The following is an 18,219-nucleotide window of genomic DNA, read 5'->3' as shown; positions in this document are numbered from 1 at the left end:
CCGCTGCCTTCGGCTCAGGTCATGATCTCAGGGTCCTGGGATCGAGTCCCGCATCGGGCTCTCTGCTCAGCAGGGAGCCTGCTTCCTCCTCTCTCTCTCTCTCCTGCCTCTATGCCTACTTGTGATCTCTCTCTGTCAAATAAATAAATAAAATCTTAAAAAAAAAAAAAAGAATCCCAAGCTTAAAGAATCCAGATCCTTTATGGTGGTCTGTAAGCAAAGCTACCTGACCTTTGTCCCAGAGTAAGACTTTATTTCTATCATACTGGACATTCAAAAACAACAATAAATAGCAAGAAAAACAACAAAAAAACCAACCAACCAAAAACCAACCCTCCTCTCCTAAGGGGATATACCATCGCTCTTTCAAGGTTGTCTTCTATACAAAGATATCATGGATAAAAGCTGAGTGACTTCCCTCACAAAATATGCATATAATTTGTCTATTTCTATGTTCGTATGTGAATATCTATATTCATGTATGGATCTTGAGATACAGAGAATTGGCCCAGGGACATATTCTGTTCTGTGTTTTTTTTTTTTTTTTTTCTTTTTCTTATGTACGGCTTTCCTTCTGCCATGTCTTTTTAAAATTTACCTCTTGCTTGGGAAAATGGGGTGCCATACATGCTTCAAGGCAACATGGTTTTCACAGGCAAAAGTATCTAATCAAAGTTTGAGGCAAAAATTTTAAATGGTATTTGCATACCTCTGATAAAATTGTGGTCTTCTCTGTCTTTATTGGTGAATTCTGCTGTTTAGCAATGTTCAAAATATGGTATTTTCAGCATCTATGGGCACCTCAACTTCCTAGTCACCCTCAACCTACACTTTCATAATACATTCCATTTTCATGAAGGGATACTGTCATTCAGTATATTTTAAAAATTTACTTCTGCTGAAGATACAAATTATTGTTGTGTTTTTACAACTACATGCATAAATGAGAATTTTTATGATAGCTGCCTCCAACTGGATTTACCCAGGTCCTCTACACTTGACAATGCTGAATTTCTAGATTTAAAATACCAAGGTGTAACTGTAGTAGACTATGCTGGTGTTGCTACACCTGTTTTTAATTTAATGGCAAGTAAGATGTCCGGATGGCAGGAAGTGACCTTGAAACATGACCATTAATTCCAATAGGATTAAGCTTGAGGAAACAAACATTTGCTTGTGAATCAATGGCATTTTTTCCTCTCTTTTTCAAAAAAGGCTACCCACTCTCAAAGTGACTGCTTTTCCCCCAAATTTCAATATGGTTTTTTGGCCAAAAAAAATTAGCTTATTAAGAGGTACAAACTTCGGTTATAAATAAATCACAGGGAGTACAGCACAGGGAATATAGTCAACAATATTGTAATAACATTATATGGTGACAGATGGTAACTCCACTTACCATGCTGAGCATTTTGTAATGTATGTAAATGTCAAATAATGTAGCGATTTTGCTATGATTCACTATGTTATACATCTGAATCTAATATAGTATTGTGCGTCAACTACAGTTCCATTAAAAGTAAATAAATTAATTTAAAAATACAGAATACAAAGCTGAAATGCAATAATTTTATATTAATTCTGGATTAAAAAATCCAATATTTCAGAACAGATTGAATGCTAAATGGAGAGCAACTTGTGAACATATCTGTTATTTAGGATTTTTTCTTTTAATAGAATTCATTTTAGCCTCACCACAGCCAAGTAGTATTAGTAATGGCTGTCCGCCAGGACCTAGAAATAGCATCATTCAATAGAAATGGGCACTGTAATGCTTATCTTTAAAACTGAAATCTAAGCATATACATTTATTTTGCTAACGTAATGAAGAATGGTGAACAGGGATGTGACCCTTATTAGGTTAAAAAAAAAAAAAAAAGAACAAAACACTGACAACAGAAACCAACAATAAATCTCTCCAATGAAATATTTATTTTGAATGGCTAATGATACACCCATTGTATGCAAGGATGTACCATTATATAAAAGACAATATATAGTATATACAATATATTATTAAATATAATAAAATACAATATACTGTATATTACATATAATAGCATATTGTATATATTATAATAAAATACATATATATTTAATGTTCGCTATTTTGGAAGCCTTGGAGCCTTCATTTTATTTAGACTACGCCCTTTAAAACAGTTGGTACAGTCTCTCCAAACACTTAACCTAGCACGGATGTAGCCAGTTGTCACTATAACTTGGAACACCACAAGTAGGAATTAGATAAACAAGCATTTATTAAGTAGATACACATTTAAGTACCTTTTGTGTGCCTACCACAGTGCTCAGGTGATAAAAACAAAGATAAATACTGCCTCTATTTTCTGTTCTCAAAGAGCTTAGGGAAAGCAAACATACACACAGACACCCTTGTGTAGACCCAGGGAAGCTGGGGGGGGGGGTGCTGAATCTGGAATGAGCTCACTTAATATTCCACTTGGAAGGCTGCTGTAGCTCACATATGCCATGTAGAAGACCTAGCCTACATATCTCTTTGCTTGACGCCAATGATAACACACATCTACAAAAAAGGGAGGAAATCCTACTTTGACCTTCTGGCACATCTCTTAAGCAAAAGCTGGTCTTTCACATGAATAAAAATAAGATGCATTTCCTTCATTCTACTCTTGATAGCTTCCTGTTCTGTCTCTTCCCTGTAATCCCCAATACCTCACTCTTCCACAAAATTTGCCAGGGCCCTCCTGCTGCCAGTGCCCAGTGGGCTTACAGAGTTCCTCATCATGTGACTGTCCAATCTAGAATGGGGTGTTTTTCTGTAAGGGGCACTATATTAAATATTTCTGGCTTGGTGGGCCATCTAGGTCTGTTGCATAGCCTTCTCTGTTTCTTTGCTTCATGGCCCTTTTAAAATATTTAAATCATTCTTAGCTTCCAGGGCAGTAGAGACGAGTCATCCCCTAATGGTTCACAGCCTTTGGCATGCATCCAAATAATCTGGAGTGTTTGCTGAAACACAGACAGCTTTGCCTCACCCCTAGAGTTTCTGATTCAGTGGATCTGGGGGGCACCTGAGAACAGGCATTTTTAACAAGTTCCAATGTGATGGTGATATTGCTGGAAGCCACACTTTGCGAACTGCTTTAATATCTTGGTTCTGATTCATGACAGCATCTCAGAATCAGCTAAGAAATTACAAAGTATCAAAACAAATAAACAAACCCCAAATTACGTCCAGGCTTGTCCTAGTGTTTAAAAATGGTTTTTGCATTTTAAAATGACTGATGTAAATCCAAGCCCCAGTCCTGGTACTTTGTGTACACACACACACACACACACACCCTTCCATCACACTTCCTTGTCTCCTAGGTAATTATTACATACAGTCATGACTAAATGCGACTGTCCCCACCCTCCCTGGTGGATCCCCTTCCTCTTCCAAAAGACAGGCCAAGTATGCTTTCCCCAGCAAACCAGTGCTGTGCGCCAGAACACGCCTGATGAACGAAGACATACTTTCATGTTACAGAAAATACGTTTTCCCTTCACTACCCCAAAGTTTATCCTTATCCCCTTCAACACACAGTAAGACATCAGGTATTGGTTTAGTCCAAAGAGATAAAGTGATAATATTCCAGCAGCCTCGGGGAACCTGGGCAAATTGAGGATAGGACAGTCACCACTTGAGGGAGAAAGCTACAAGGCACAGGATGCCACTTGTGGCAGCAACCGAGCGGCACAAGGGGGTCAGAACACAGGTCTTTGTGCCTGTGCCTGTTAGGGGTACGAGAGGGTGTGTGTGTGCGTTCTCTGAACAAGGATATTCACTTCATCCAGTTGATAATTTTGCCCAGCGCTGGATGCTCTTAGACTGTTTTCAGGCGTGAGTGTAGCAATCTGTGTGTGGCGGAGGCGGCAGATTGCTGAAATAACTTCCGTTGATCCTTTCCAGCAACAGGAGCCTTTGCTTTTTCTTTTTCAACCCTACTTGGAAGGTGCTTTCTGGAATGCACAAGGTCAAGAATCCAGCAGGGCAGCTGCTGCCTCCCACTATTAAAACTCAGTGTCTAGTTGGAGAGCTGCAGAAAGGTGCAGAAAAGGAACAAGCTAAGTGCAGAATCTGGACGAAGGGGGCGGGACGTGAGGCAACACAGGGAGGAGAGCCAGGAGGCGCAGAGAGGGGCCCACAGTCCTGCGCCTCCGCCCTGCTTCCCCGAGCTCGGCGCAGCGGTCCCGGCGGCCACTGAGTGCAGCTGGAACGGGCGGACTTTCGCCGGCGGAGGCCGCCCGCACCCTGCTGCTGCGCCCCCGGGAGGCTGGGCAGTCCACACTCCAGGCCCAGCTCTGAATGCTGCGTCTTTCTGGGCGGGGGCCGGTGCCCGCGTTCCCTGCCCTCAGGGCTCCGGCCTGAGCCCTTGAGCCCTCCCTGAGGACGCACCGGGAGGCGGCGACACACCCCCACCCAGCGGGGGGACGAGGGAAGTGGCGCGGTCCTGGAAGCTTCTTCCACGGAAAGCACCAGCGGACCCGCCCCTTTGCTTGTTTCTCGCTTGCTGCTTTCCTTCCTTCTGGTCTGCACGGGAGGAGCTGGGCTGTGCAGAGGAGTTCCTCTGAGCACGGCGAGTGTGTGGTGTGGTGTGTGGTGTGTGTGTTCTATCGGAATCTCGTTTCGGTTGGACTCTGATGACTTGCTCAGTGCTGAACCAGCACTTTGAAATTTCGCAAAACTTGACTGGTCAACTCCTGGGAAAGATGCTGGGAATCGGGGTTGAGCGGGATGAGATCAAGGGCTTCAGAACAGAAGAAAACGCAACTTGCCACTGTTCATCTTCAACTTGGGGGCACTCTATGTAACTTCGGTAGCTGATCTCTCATCAGAAGATGGAAAGTAAACAGAGTATTTGGGTTTAAAATTGCCAGTCTATGGTCTGATGGCTCATCTAACACAGCCTTAGTCATGGTCAAGGTCAAATCTTAGGGCCACTTATGATTTTAGAAGCTGCTGAAAAGGCTATGCGAAAGCCTTGCCACAAAAAGACTTCCTTTTTTTCAATAGTCTTTCATAGTATATTGTTAATCTTTCTTAATGATGCTTATCACACCAAATTAATTTTTTTTTTAACCTTCATTTTTTTTATGCCCAGCATCTGGACACAGTCACATTGCTACATGTCCTGATTCAGTGGTTCTCAAATTTGATGTGCACGCCCATCACCAGGAGGTATTGCTAACAGAGTCTGTGTCTCACCCTTGATGTTTGATTGTAGGTTTGGGGTGAAGCCTGCAAATCTGCATTTTCTAACAGGTTCCCAGGTGATCTTTCTGCTCTGAGCACCACAGCTTTGAGAACCACTGTCTTAGGAGTGGTTCTCCCTGCTCACTAAACGTCAGCATCTAAATCACCTCTGGAGCTTTAAAAGACAAAGAAAACATCAACAATGCGCCCCAGCCCCACTGACAAATATTCTGAGTAAACTGGTTTCGCATGGGAACTAGTCATCTGGATGTGTTTTCAAATCTGTTCTGGTGCCGTTCTCAGGTTATTCCCATTTGCTGCCAGGGTGGAAACCCGTGTCCCAGTGCTGACAAGTACCTCCATTAGCACCACCTGTTCACAAGAAGACATTTTTCCCCCCCAAAAAGTTATAAGATGCATCTATTGCTTCATTAGTAGGAATCAGTTTGATTGATTTGCTTATCCTGACAAAGCAGGAAATGGCTCAGATGTACTCTCATATGGGGAGATACTCGGGAAAACGGGAGAGTCTGTCTTGTGGGCAGATGATCCAGAGACAGGATAGAGCAGGGGGAAGGACATTCAAGTGGAGGTGAGCTCATTCACAACGACGTTTTCATGGGGACATGAAACTCATCCTGCCTGTGCTGCTACTCCTCCAGGCTTCTTTTCCCCAATAAGCAAGACCCCTTCTTGACAGAGTTGCCTTTTCGTTCTAATAAAGAAGGAAATCATTATTTGATGATGGGTGATATTTTTATGTGCAGGATCATATTTAAAGATATGAGTACCAGAAAGGATCTTCTAGAATCTCAGACATAAAACAGAAAAGTCAGCGGTAACTGCACATGTAAATAAAGGCACATCTATGAACTCCCTTAGGATCAGACACATGGGACAGTCAGAGAGCGTGTAAGTCTGTGGAACAGATGCCCCTGGCAGGGCACAAATGCTTCAAGTAGGGGGAAGGTTTCATAAACCTTAATCGGATGCAGCTCCCAGTTTGCAAGTTCTCCTGTTGGGGGGATGTGCTCTCCACCAATCTGACAGTTGAAATGCAGCCTCTCATTTTTGTTTTGACTTGAAATTTTGAATTGCTAGAGAACCTGAATGTATTAATATGCTGACGGCCAATTTTAATAGATCATCCTATGACTTGATTATTCAAATCATGTATTCATTTTTCTGTTGGCATGTTTTTCTTAATAGTGTGTAAGAATTTTATGTGTTTTAAGGACATCAATATTCTTTGTATACATTTTCCTATTTTTGTCATTTTTCTTTGAATTAAATAAATTTTGCTATAGAAATTTAAAATTTTTATGCAATCAAATGTATTTTTTTTTCCTTTTGGACATTCTGTTTGTCATTTTCAGAAATTCCTTTCCTATCTTATAGAAAATTTGGATAAATATTCACTATGAAATTTATGTATTTATTTTTCACTTAAAGTCTCTCATTGGTCTGGAAATAATTTTGCTCTACGAGTTGAGAAAAGGACTATTTTAGCTGCTTTTTCCAAATGGAGAGCTAGTCCTCATGCAATTTTTATTAATAGCTTGTTGATTAGAGGTGCCATCTCTACCTATAATTATACCGAAGTGTATCTGCATCTGTCTCCTGTATCCATCTCTCTCTTCCCAGGTCAGTACTTCCCTTTTGAAAACTACTGTAGTTTATAAACAGCATTTTAGTATTTCAGAGAGCTCCTTATTAAAAAAAAAAAAAATCTGTGTATTCTAGCTGATTTATTCTCCCAAATGAAATAAGGATTTGCTTTGTCATATCCTCCTCCATTTTAAAAACTGTAATTATAACGATTTAGAATAGCTGAAGGTGTTTAAGAACCTCTCACCAAAACATAGCTCATGTAACGCGGCTCGTGTAAGCTTGTTTATAACAGGTACACAGGGATTTGCTTTCTTTGGGTTAGAAATAAGAAGATATTGAATATTCAAAGCTACCTCTTAAATAATACATTTGTTTAACATTAATTAACTGACAGTTATGACTGTATAGACTTTTGAATGTGATCGAAGGGGTATTAGGTGAGAGAAAGCTAAACTCCAAGGGATGAAGGTTTAAAGGTTTCTTTCTCAGGTTTATGATTTCTTTCTCAGGTAATATTTGTAGGTCAATAGGGAAACTTTACTTCTTGAAGTTATTTGCTACCCAGGTTTCTGCTAATTTCATGTTCCAGCACCTTGCAGAGCAATCAAGAAGCTGGAATGCTGCCCTGTCTGGGTTGCAGCAAAAAAAGTAGGGGAGAGAGGCCGTGGAACAGCCAGGTTCTTGGTTTTAAGGCACAGCCTTGTTTCACTGTGAGGCTGAAAAGGCATCCATCACTTCTGCCTATAGTCCTTTGCCACAGGGTAGTCATAATCCACACCTAAGTGGAAGTAAACCTAGTGTACAGAGTCTGTAATTAGGTGAGGACAAGCTCAGGATAACTCTCCATACTGTGAAGGGAATGGTCAGATTTTGATGGTCAGCTTGCAGTCAGTTCAGGAAGAGGCCGGTGTAGCCTTTTATTCATCCCATTTGAACTTTCTAAAATAAAACCCATCTTCCCACAAAAACCTGTTCTTGGATTTCACATAAATCATGGATGAGTTCTGACTAGACTTGTATCCCCTTTGCCAGTTTTGTTTTCCTGGTACTTGGCCTTTGCCTTGTATTGTCCTTATATGGTGGCTACCACTCTCTATGTAGCTCCTTAGTCTGCCAAGATCTGCACTTGTTATTCTTAAAGAGCTCTGTGCCTCCTCCCCCACTGCCCACCTTATTAGTCATGACTTCCAGGTCTAACTCTGGTTTCACTTTCATGGGAGGAGGCAAGAATTACCCTTCACCTAGATCTTGTCCCCCCTCTGACTAGTTTATCTTTCTCCAACAATACCTTGACAGGAGAAAGGGGCCTGAATGCTAATATATTACTATTATTATTAGTTAAGATTTATTTATTTGAGAGAAAGAGACAGAGAGAGAGAGAGAACAGAGAGAGGGAGAGAGAGTTCTAAGCAGACTCCTTACTGAGTGTGGAGCCCGACAGGGAGCTCAAACTCACAGCTCCAAGATCAAAAATTGGATGCCCAAAGGACTGCGTCTCCCAGGCACTCCCTGATGCATTATTTTATGATAATAAATGTAATATTCTGCAAGTTGCTATTTAAAAGTAAGATGGAGGAAAAAAACTGCAGTTCGAGCTTGGGATAATCAGATATTGGTAACACAACTAGAAATGATGGGAGAAACTGATAAGGAAGTTAAGTGAGGGTTTGGATAAGAAAATATAATAAACCGTAATGTTTGGTCTGCTCTACTAAAACTTTTGTTTCTGTATTGAGAACTAGCTTATACAAGGTGGATAGGCAAGAGGAAAGAAGCCATTACAATGCATCAATCACATACGTTGTTCCATGCATGATTTGCCCCAGCATGTTAATGTTTTACCCTAACACTGACACACATAAGGTATGTTTTACACATGTAATGATAGCAGCTGAATGGAAAGTACATGAATACAGCTGCTTTAGAGAATAAAGTCCTATACATGAAGTTTATTACCCTATATTCCTCCTCAGGACTCAGCATGGCCACATGCTTGGTCCTAGAAGTTACTATTTTGCAATTTTCCCCAACATTTGTACATTTTGATCTTGTTTCTACAACGCAGCAGCCTCAACTCGTTCTCACATCTCTTCCATCAATCTATTTCACATAGTATTTTTTTATTAGGAATGTCATTAGCATTTTTAGCAAAATTGTTTTTCTTTTGTTAGCATTCTTTTTATGAATCGCATAGATTTTGAGTGGACTGCCCATAATCCCATTTTTTGGCATAATCTCTAGTTATTTTTCATGTATGATTTACAGGATGTGAGTTTCATGTTTTAGGAGTGTATGTATTGTCTTGTAGCACAAACTATATTTTGTAAATACAACATGACTTGAATAGAGGGAAGTGGAGTCCATTGGTCATCTTGCTGTTGCATTTGGTTTGCATTTTGCATAGATCTATTTGATTTTCTTCAATTAGGGAAAAAAATCCCTTAAATTTAGGTTATATTTTTCCTTATTATTCCTGATAAAGCCCAGTTTAGGGCTGTGTATTATATGTCTTCTACTTCTTGTCCAACTGTTTTCTCGGTAGAGAGAACTGAGAGCCTCACCTTTAGCCCAAACCCCCTTTAACTGAGGACAATGGAATGTAAAACTTACTAAGTACTAGTAAGTGTGTGATCCAGGTAAAATGACATAGTAATTAGTGTGATCCAGGTAAAATGACTTGGTGCAAGACACTTGATGTGTATCTTTTCCTTTGTAGATTTAGTGTTATTTGTTCCTTCAGATTAAGTCCAATCCATTAACACACCGAAGCAAATAAGCAGACAAATTGGGCATCCCTCATCATACATAGCTAGGTTGGCACACCCTTTCTGCCTCTGAAAGGACAGGGATGCTGTGTATTTCAGAATGAAGAGATACTAGCCAACATGTCCACACTAGAACCAGCATAAGGAGCATAAGAACCAGCATAAGTGTATAGCCTTGCTCTAAAGCATTCTACTGTCTGATAATTTAAGCTCCCTGCTTCCCATGATTCCTACCAACATTGCAAAGAGCCAAAGCCAATCCCTTACTTCTCCAATCCACAGATGACTTTTCTGATCCTTTCTTGTATGAACAATTGGAGAAGCAACTGCATAAGAAGCTTGGGATGACCAGTAAAATTGGACAACGGTTATTTAAAGTGATAGCTTCTATTTCTCAGAAACTGTCAAACTGAAGTAGTTAAACCATTGGAGGCATTGCATTGACCACAAGGGATTTGTCTAGCATTTCTGAGCTCTATTTCTTGGCTGAAATCCCCTGTCTGCTGTGGATCCTACTGATCCTTGTGCAGCAGCAGGAAAAGGCAGTGATCTCAGGGGCATCAACTACCTTGTGAAGTTTCAGGTCACTCCTGTCCACAGAAGCTCCCAGTTTACCCCAAGGCATGGTGAAGTTCAGACGAATACATCTCCTTTTGTTTAAGTTACTGGTGGTTGGGATGGCTGCTTTCATATTTGGTAAAGCCAAAATAGGAAGAGCAAACCTATACCATTTGGAGCTGACTGAGAAGGTCATTAACTAAGGTTTAGACCAAAACTGTTAGCAGCCAAACCAATACTGAATATAGATTTAAACTTCATTTTTATTCATTAGGAGTCCTGCATTTACTTTTATTTTTACAAGCAAAGATTTATATCTATTTAGGTATGTAATGTTTTCATGCAGCTTTAGTGAAATTATGTTTGCTGCTGTGTGACATTCTTCTTGGTATTCTAAAATTAAAACCATTCTTTGTCAATTTTCACATCTCCCCCCACCAGAGAGTCATTCGGATATATATATATATATATAGTCATTTAATGAAATCAATTACAATTTAGGGAAGATTTATTCTAATTAAGTGGGGTGCCATGGATTCCTTAAAGAATGAGACTTTAGGTTTGACAGCAGGAAAAATAAGATTTGGTCTCTGTGCCTTTTTAGTAGCTGTGAAGCACACGAAACTCTCTGAAATTCTTTTGTTTCATCAAAAGGATTTTGCTTTCACATCCCAATGCCTTATGTCTCGGGGGCCTAAAGTCTCCTCTGCAACTAACCACATGGATTGCTGTGTGTGGACAAAACACTTCTTGATCATCTCTGTTTGCTGCTAATGGAAAAATCATACCTAGTTATGAATGATGAGGTTAGAATATGTTCTCCAGAAGGGGCTAGACCAGGGCCATCTAAATCTCAACTGGAAACCAGAGTTGAGTGTTACTGATTTGTTTCTGCCTTTGACTGTATCCATTGTCACATTCAGTATTATTTTTCTTGAAGACTTATCCTGGCCTTAGGGGTTTTGTAAGTAAGCAAACAACCTGTCTCTGTGTCTCTCTGAATATATATGAATGTATGGGTGAGGGCATGGGTGCATACGTATGTCTCCTCGGTTGGCACCAAGGAACCAGAGCGTGGGTCCCCAAGTGAATTGTTCTCTAACGCCATTTTCACTGTACCTTCCTTTCTTTTCTTCAAGAGTTTACAACAGTCCTCAAAGGGCATTCCATTTCTCTCTCTCAGGGCATCCAGAATTTCCTCCCATCCTATTTCCTGACAACGCCCTCAAACTCTGTTCCATTAAGTAATAAGCTTCTTCCTTCTTCCCTGTACACATCATGCTGATTTCTTTTCCTACCAGATATCGGACACATATTGGGTTTACTCAGTTAGTGAATGAATAATTAAATGAATTCCTGATTTCAGTGCTTTGCTCAGGCTGATTCCCAAGAGACGGGTATCGAACGGAAAAGACATTCACTCTCTTTTCTCTATTTAGCTTCACGTCCTCAGCGCTCATGTCCTGCTCCTCTTCCCTCCTGGAGCCTTCCCTGATAATGACCCAACTCTTCCCTGGCCCTCAATTCATCCTGAAGGAATTTATTATGTATTTTGGTACTTGCTTTTATGTTTAGTTTAACACTTTAATGAACTGATCCTTATATTCTTTGATTCTCTATTTCACAGTGAGTTTTAACTACACCAAATCTGAATGCTGGGATTCTGCCATATTCTTCTTTCATATTTGCTAAGGATCTTAGCACTTAACTATCAAGCACATAATATACCCTTGATAATAACTACTTAGAGAACTGAAATGAATGATATTGATTAATCTCTTTGAATGTGATCAGTTTGTGTTACTGCTGTAATTCAGTTCATCACTTGCCTCTCTCTACTATTACGACTAAACCAATAAATCACATCTGTCTGCATACACATGCCCATGTATAAGTCTGCACACATACACACACAACACAGAACCAGTAGTCTACTGGAATATTAATTTAAAGTGGTTTGTGGGGGTGCCTGGGTGGCTCAGTGGGTTAAAGCCTCTACCTTCAGCTCAGGTCATGATCCCAGAGTCCTGGGATCGAGCCCCACATTGGGCTCTTTGCTCAGCAGGGAGCCTGCTTCCTCTTCTCTCTCTCTGCCTGCCTCTCTGCCTACTTGCCTACTACTGTCTTTCAAACAAATAAAATCTTTGAAAAAAAATAAAGTGGTTTGTGATCCTATGCAAAATAAATGGAAGTAATTTATTGTAATTTCCATCAGCCTCCTTCTAATCATAGGAAACTACCACAAACCATTGCAAATATTCGGCCCTCTCAATCCTGGGCAAGGCTCTACTGTTAAAACATCGCCCTGTGTTTAAATGGCTGCTCTTCCATTTATGCACAGTGTAACCTTGGGCAAGTTATGGAACCTTTCTGAACCTTGATTTCATCCTTGTAAAAAGAGAATAATCACATCACCCTTTCACGGCCACTTTTGGGATCAGCAATAATGCCTATACTAGTCACCATTTATTGAGGTTACTATGTTCCTGACAGTGTGCTCTGCCCATAAATTTCTCCTGTAATTGTTACAACATCTTTGGCATATACTAGATGCTCAGTAACAGTGACTATTATGTTTTATACCCTGGCTTAAATGTATACTGAGTCAGACTGAAGATTGCCAAACACTCATTTTTCATTTCCCAGGATTGGCAGAAAGGTGTGATGAAGTCAGGCTACTACCAGGTTCCTGTGGCCCCAAGCCAGTGTAATGGTTGCTCTGAGTGGAGGCCAAATGTTAGGGGCTGCCATTCCATTCCCATAATGGCCCTCGGGACAGGGAAGCTTGCTCCGACAACAAAATTTGGCTTAGGAAACAAGAAGGTACTGCCCTGAGTGGCTTGTGAGCTCATTCACAATAAACATCAGTAGAAATGGCAAATCTGTTGCATGAAGCACAAAAGAAACTCACTTACGTAAACTGAGGTGACACTTCAAGGATAGAAAAGGGTAAAATTTGAGTCTTGTGAGCAGTTCTTGTTTCCTTTGAGCTGAACACTAGAACAGAGCTTAGCTTTCAACAGGAGGGCTTTAGATTAAACTCTAGGAAAAGTTTCTTCATTGTAAAGGTCTTGAACTATTCAATACATGAACACCAGAACTAACAAGAACTTACCTAGGAGTTTCATTTTTCCTGCACAGATTTCAGGGCACTTCTAGGAAGCAGAGGAATGACTTGAATGTCTTTGAACAGTAACTTCCCAGGACAGTGATTCCTTTCTCTCCTCCTTTCTTTCTGAAACAAAATTATATTTTAAATTATCTCTCTCCCCCTTTCATCCAGTTACACGTTAGACTTTTGGGGATGAGGTTTGGAGACTAGTGTTTTTGAAATACTTTGCAAATCATTCCACCATCAACCACAGGGTTGGGACCAGCTACTTGGATAGAATAGTTTGTGCAGAGACTGAGATTCTGCTATCCTGTGATGGAATCACAATCCTGCTGTGAGATTCAATACAGTAATGCCCTGTTTACTGCCGCCTTGTGGTTGCACCTTCCATTATGACCCAGAGAGTCCTGGTTGACATGACTGGAGGAAAGCTCTCTCCCCATCGGTCTTATGATGATTTTATAAAGTACCTAAATAGAGTGATCTTAATCTTAGTTTCTTAAAGAGTCTCTGTTATATATTCCCTTACTTTCTTTCTGCAACTTCTGAGAAAATCAGGGCCAGGTGTAGAGCCTTTTTTATTACAGTGTCCTGCTAGAAGCTTCTACCTACTCACAGTTTAAGAACAGTCACCAAGGTAATAATCAAAAGCATTTTTATGTGCATATTCATCACCCCCTCATTAAACAGGTAATGCCAATGAGGCCCAGGGAAGGTAAGTAACTTGCCTAAGATCACACACCTTATGAGTGATAGAGCTTGAATGAAAGTCAAGATCATCACGCTTTTAAGCTCATGTTCATGGCTGTGAAATCCAGCCACAGGAGAACTAAAGATTTGTGGCGAGGAGGCTCTTGTCCTATAAAGGGCTCTGGAGGTACTTTTCTTTTTCAACCCAATATGGAACTCAAGAATACAGAAAAACACAGAATTCCTTTTTTTACAGGTTAGCAGCCTGAGATGGAGGCTCATGATAAAGGGAGATGATGAGACCACTCAGAAAAGCAGTCAAAAGCACTGGCTGCAGAAGGCTTACATCAGGGTTCTCCTCAGCATTAGGAGGAAGAGAAATCGAAATATCAAGAATTTGTTGAGAATGGCTGTGCCTGCAATGCAGACGTTGCCCCACTGTGTGGGGAGGGCAGCGGAGCTCCACGGTCTAAGCGGGAGGGGTTGCTCGCATTTTATGAGTACTTGTTCTCCTCTTGGGCAATGCAGTCAGCAACTAGTATGCATTTCACAATTTCATCCTCAGAGAAACTTGATGAGATGAATAGCATTCTCATTTCCATTTTAACTACCACCAATACGAAGCTGTATGTTACAAATTTACCCAAGTTCAAAGATAGTAAATGTTATAATGGGACTTAAATCCTGGATTTAAGAGCCATCATGTTTTGCCTCGAACATGACTGCCCCCTTCCTCCACTGCCTCTGGGGCTCCCATCTCCCCACTTCTTTCTTTTCTTCTTTTTTCTTTTTTTTTTTTTTTGTGAGGGAAAGATCAATCAGGAAAACTGAATTCTAGCTATTACCATTTATTAATACAATTAAATTAAAATCGATAGCACTGTCAGTATTTGTGGAGGCCATTTGGTGTGTCTGATTTGGTGGGAGGTTGGAGAAGAGGCTTCTGTTTTTGAAGAAAACCACTCCTGCCTAAGTCTGTGAGCTGTGCTAAGAGACCTGGTAAATTACTCTCTCTCCCTCTCCCTAGAAGTGATCATGTGACAGAGGCCCCGTCAGTAAATAAATGCTTGTGCCTGGGTTTTTGAACTGTTGAAACTTAAGGGGAAAAGCAACTGGTGAGAAATTTTCCACAGTAGCAGTGGAAGTATTAGAGAAGTTCATCTTGGACGCACATTGGGATTGCTGTTAACAAGGGAATAGCTCATCAGAGTCTTCATTGGTGGGACTTGGGTTTCTTTCCCTTTCTGAGCTGCTGTCCATTCCTAAGATTCATTCTCCAGCTGCCTCCTTCTTCCAATGAAGCAGCCTCCACTTAAGTCTTTGAAATGCTGGCTATCCATCAGTAATTTCTTTCTTTCCTTCTTCTTCCTTTTCTTTCTTTTTTGTTTTTCTTTTTTTTTTTTCTTGGTTAAATTTGAGTTGATTTCTCTTGCTTGCTACCAAGGACCCATATTAAGATTGACGGCTATACTTTAGCACAACTTATCAAAAGACTAATTACATCCAGGAAATAGACTCTTGGGTCCATTTGGCTGTTTCTCCTTAGATGTTGTTATCTTACATTCTAGGTCATTCAGGATTTTGGTCATATTATAGAAAACATTTTTTATTCTTTTCTTCTAATTCACTTACATTGATCTCACAGACTTTCTTTTTGATCTACTTTTCTGATTTATTCACTTGACTGCTTCTCCAGATTTCTTTCCCCGCCAGGTGGGCCACATATGGAGTCTTTAATACTTCCGTCAGATTTCTCTCTGGGTGTTCCGCACCTCAGCTTCCCTAATCATAACCATGATTGCCTTGTACTTTTACAAGGCACTTGCTTATTTAATTTATTTAGCGTACTGTTCAATTAATGACTTAGTCACAGTCAGTGTAAAGTTTCTGCATTGCTCCAGCTTGGAAATAGGAAAAGAGAAGCTTTTTTTTTTCCCCATCTCTGAACTGGCTTATATCAAAACAGAAAATGAGTATCTTAATTCTTTCATCACTGTTGTATCTTCTATGACCTCGAGTTAGGTTATTATAAATCTTTTTTCTTGCAACAGCACTTCTAAAGCTTGCCGGTATTCATGGACTATCTTTGGTTATTATGACCCTGACATGAAGGACTGCATTAGCTGTTTTTGAATAAAACAAAGTAACAAAGAGGAAAACATACGCTAGTTAAAGTTACAAATAACATAACTGCTTTTGCCCCTAAGAAAGTGACATAATTTTTCTCTGGAGACTTTTGTTTAAGAAAATATTTAACAGTCTGACCTCGGGATCTAATGTTTCTATGATTTGGAAGGAGACAGCTAAACAGAAGACTGTCTGCAAATAAAATGAAGAGAAATTGAACGGTGGAAGCTGCCAGAAGTGAGAAACAGATGAGGCCTTGTAATATGGTAGAAGGTTGCCCGAGTCGAAGGGTAAACTTTCTCTAGAAAGGGGGATCACTGATGGACTTGAAGGGTGGAATGTTTAATTTTAAGTGGTTTGTTCAAAACCTCCAGTACAGAACAGTACATGTTCCCTTGATTTAAGGACTTTCTGGGTGTGAATGGGTGGGTAAGGCCAACTGAGAGAGTAGAGGTCTCAGATACGGTAAGGAAACAGGTGCCAAGGGGAAATGACTCAGTAATTGATGTGAAACAGCTTCACTTTCCCCAAATAGACCAGAGGGAAAATAATTCTGAAGGAGAAGCAGGCTTGGAAGCATTTGGGTTGTAACTGTTAGTATATCGTCAACATTTGAGGAAGAAGTTGGGCAACTGAGGAAGCAGAAATCGAGACACCAGATCAGCAATGGCAAAGAGCGGGATCGGCCTGATGAATAAAAGCAGAAAGAAGAACTGGAGCTTCTCCTAGACAGGGAACTCCCTGTCTTTTGTAATGCTGACATGTGGCTGGGTCTAGGACTCCTCAGTAAGCATAGATCTTCTGTGAGTAGCTAAGTGGCATTAACTCTGTTTAGCACTATCTAAAATGAAGTAGGCAGGCTCAAGGTATTTTTCTCTAAGAGCGTTAGTCAAAAGTAGGAAATACAACAGAATATTCAAACATTTCACAGAAATGTAACTAAGTATTTTTGGAACGTAAATTTCTTAGTGGGTGTGTTTGTGAAACAGAAACTATTTCCTTATAGATGATGATGGATGGAGAGGCTGTAATCTGGTATTTTACATTCACGTTAATGCTTCCATATATATGGCTTACAAGACTGCAGCCATTCATTCCTAATATAACAGATCTTCCTCATCTCTTTATAAGTGAGAACAACTTCCAAATTAAAAAAAAAATGTCAATAAACCCCATGGAAATGAACAATTCCCCAACTGGGATTTCTAATATCTGACTAAAGAGATATAATGGTTGGGAGGGAAGTTTTAAGGGTCTCTTGGAGAATTAGGATAGATATTTAGAATAAAGGAAATTGAAGAGAAAGGTGGGGGTGGGGGAGAAGGAAAAAGAACTGAAAAAAAAAAAAAAAAAAAAAAAAACCAACCAAATTAAGAATTACTTTTTAAAGCACTTGGAATAATATATGATTTGCAGCTTCTGTCTTGGTTGAGATAATTCTCACCTTTAGGAGGTTTCTATAAATACATTTTCTACTTGGGAACTAGGAATGGCTATTTAATTCTAAGCCTACTCATTACATTATGTTGCAACTGATCTCAATTATAAACAGCTATTGCTGTAGTAATTGTGTATCCCAAAAAGTCAGCAACAGGTAGCTCACAGTAGTTTTGGAATAAATATTTTGGTTTAAAGTTGCTATGTTTGAATATTGTAAGTTTATAAAGCAATTCAGAATAAAGTATTCCTCACTCAGTTCAGGGGTAAAACTTAGAATGCAGAATTTTATCATGTTTTTAAGAACATGCAGTTTTCTATAGGCGAATGGTGGCTATTTAAATCCAGATCTCCCTACATCTTCTCTGAAAAACCATACATAAAAAAAATGACAGCAAATAAACCATCCACAATCCACATTTACAGCATATGAAGGGGACTGTGCTAATACCTAGCTTCAATTGCACATAAGTCAGGAAGTAAATAAACAAGAGTTAACACCATAAATACCATGGCCATAGCCAATGGCAGAGTGAGGTTTTAGAGGCTGAATGAAAAAGATGTCAGAGGTTTGGATAAACTTCCCCAGAAGGAGTCACTTAGAGGTATCTTTCTAAAAGAAGGCATTTAGAAATTTTCAACCTAACCTTTCCCCCCTAATATATTGCCATGCTAAGGAGGCTTGGTGAAAGAAAAAAAAAAAA

At 40.0% G+C, this 18,219-nt stretch overlaps 1 long non-coding RNA gene across 2 annotated transcripts in view; it reads right to left on the bottom strand.

Annotated features, from left to right (window-relative positions):
- Positions 1–18,219, bottom strand: part of LOC309849174 — a 104,608-nt gene that overhangs the window by 29,106 nt on the left and 57,283 nt on the right. Inside the window, exons 4-5 of one of the 2 annotated variants that reach the window (XR_014303549.1) lie at positions 13,265–13,384; positions 5,581–5,930 (exon numbers count right to left, since the gene is read on the bottom strand). This is a non-coding gene — a long non-coding RNA (uncharacterized lncRNA). Of the gene's footprint in view, positions 1–5,580; positions 5,931–13,264; positions 13,385–18,219 lie in introns of those variants that run through there. The other variant, XR_014303548.1, reaches the window with a different exon arrangement.

This window comes from Mustela nivalis (assembly GCF_964662115.1).
Source record: "Mustela nivalis genome assembly, chromosome: 15".
Taxonomy (NCBI): domain Eukaryota; kingdom Metazoa; phylum Chordata; class Mammalia; order Carnivora; family Mustelidae; genus Mustela; species Mustela nivalis.
The sequence above is the reverse complement of the archived record's forward strand: the minus strand, read 5'-3'. Positions and strand labels throughout refer to the sequence as shown.